The sequence below is a fragment of the Mastomys coucha genome, unplaced genomic scaffold, assembly GCF_008632895.1.
Source record: "Mastomys coucha isolate ucsf_1 unplaced genomic scaffold, UCSF_Mcou_1 pScaffold3, whole genome shotgun sequence".
NCBI lineage: Eukaryota > Metazoa > Chordata > Mammalia > Rodentia > Muridae > Mastomys > Mastomys coucha.
The window spans coordinates 9,975,245-9,977,493 of record NW_022196909.1 but is presented as its reverse complement, the minus strand read 5'-3'; the positions used below and the strand labels follow the sequence as shown (position 1 = coordinate 9,977,493).

Here is a 2,249-nt window from a genome sequence, read left to right as displayed (position 1 = left end):
GCACATCATGTTTCCTGTTGTCCAGTTTCCCCTGCACTTTAGCACTGTGCCCTCCACTCTACTTTTCCCAGTTCCCACTCTAGTTTGTAACGAGGGTAGGGAGCCTCTTGTTTTGCCCCCAGGAAACTTCCACTACCAGTGTTAGGAGGAAGGACTGGCCCCAGAATTGGAAGTCTCCCTCCTGCCCTTTGGAAACAAGTGGACAGATGCTGCCATCACAGGAATGGAAGCCCAAGGCTTCTGGCTCTATTCGGGGCTCAACAGAAGTTTTTATATAAGTTTGTTACCCATCCCTCCCCCTTCAGTTTGCAATAGTCTGGAGCCTTTTCTTGACCCTCCTTTAACCTAAAATGACTCCTCTACTGGTGCCTGAAAGCCCACCCATTAAGCTAGTCATTTCTGTACTTTAATCATTACCTTTGCCTAATGATCCCCCTTTGAACATCAAAATGCCCCTGGAAAAGATGAAAAGCTCTTTGGCTTTCTAAACAAAGAATGGAGGGGAGGCACAGAAAATTTTCAAACTCTCCTGATGAGATTAATTTCGACAGGTCACAGAATTAACAATATAAGAGAAAAAAAGGAATGTGGTTATCAATGTAATTATTTTCTTATTTCATCTTTTCTAATTTTTTTTATAGAACTGAAGAGGGTGCATTTAAATAACTTTTTCTTTTTCCTTCACACTTTTCAAAATTTTTTAGTTATTCTGTGTGAATAAGTATTTTGTCTACATGTCTATCATCATGAGTCTGATACCCTCAGAGGACAGAAGGAGGAGTTAGATCCCCTGGGACTAGAATTAGAGATGATTGTGAGCTGCCATTTGGGTGCTGGGAACCCCGAACCTCTGGATGAACAGCTATTAACTGCTGAGCCATCTCCACATCGCTAGTGAGGTTTTCTATGGGCAGACAACCCTGAAACTCCTCTCCTCTAGCCATGTAAAGTCAATGATATAGTCCCTGGGGGAGTCCTCACTTCTGTTGCCAAAGTTGAATTTTATTTGTTCTTCAATTTCATATAACTGGTGTTGTGTGGGGTCTTAACTGCTTTGGCTTAATAAAATTCTCTGTGGGTTCAAACATGTGTGTGTGTGTGTGTGTTTGTGTGTGTGTGTGTGTGTGTGTATTACACATATACATATGTACCAGCAACCTGCCCATTTCTAACGCTACAGAGAATTATATGAACGAACTATAATTTATTTTTTTTTAACTGACAGGCATTTGGGCCCATTCTTAGTTTTGGAATATTTAAACTAGAGCATCTATGAATGTTCTAGTATACGATTTTATGTACCTATGCACTAATTTTTCCTCCTTGGATAATATACCTAAAAATATGATTATTAAATTGTATAAGTTCATTTAATTTTCCTAAAATCAGCCAGAGATCCAAAATGATGATCCTGTTTGTTGTTTATTGAGACAAGGCTGACTTTAAAGTGGTCACCCCCCTGCCTTAGCTTCCTTCCTGGGTGCTTGTTTGTACATTACCTCTAGCAAATGTGTGACTATCATAGACATTCTCATATCCTTGGAAACAGTGAGTGTTTTTAGTGTATTCAATTTTAGCTCTCCTAGTGGACAAAGACTTTGTGGTATATTTATCGTCTCAGAGGAGTGGATTACTAAGCCAGGGGTCCTGGTAGGAAAATGGAAGCCCCCTTCATATGAGTGGCAGCTGAGACAGTGGAGCGCTAACAAAGTCTTTTGCCCTAACAATAAGCTAGGGATTAGAAAACTATAGAAATACTTTATATAAGTGTCAACTAAAAGAAAGCCAGTGTTCAGGACTATACCACCAGGGGGTGGGAGCCAACCTAGGCTAATTCTGGAATACTCTGGATGGTTGTCTTAGTTAGGGGTTTCACTGCTGTGAACAGACACCATGACCAATGCAAGTCTTATAAGGACAACATTTAATTGGGGCTGACTTACAGGTTCAGAGTTTTTTTAGTCCATCATCATCAAGGTGGGAGCATGGCAGCATCCAGGCAGGCATGGTGCAGGCAGAGCTGAGAGTTCTACATCTTCATCTGAAGGCTACTAGCAGAATACTGACTTCCAGGCAGCTTGGGTGAGGGTCATAAGCCCACACCCACAGTGATACACCTACTCCAACAAGGCCACATGACTTAATAATGCCACTCCCTGAGCCAAGCATATACAAGCCATCACAACAGTATACCTTTGTAAACAACACTGTAATCTGACATCTGACGGTCCTGCAGGAAAAGGATCCCC

General features: G+C 41.5%; 1 long non-coding RNA gene across 1 annotated transcript in view; it reads right to left on the bottom strand.

Annotated features, from left to right (window-relative positions):
- LOC116075253 overlaps positions 1-1,991 on the bottom strand; it is an 11,395-nt gene extending 9,404 nt beyond the window's left edge. The window contains exon 1 of the long non-coding RNA XR_004112488.1: positions 1,944-1,991. This is a non-coding gene — a long non-coding RNA (uncharacterized LOC116075253). The remainder of the gene's footprint in view (positions 1-1,943) is intronic.
- Positions 1,992-2,249: the final 258 nt, after the last annotated feature.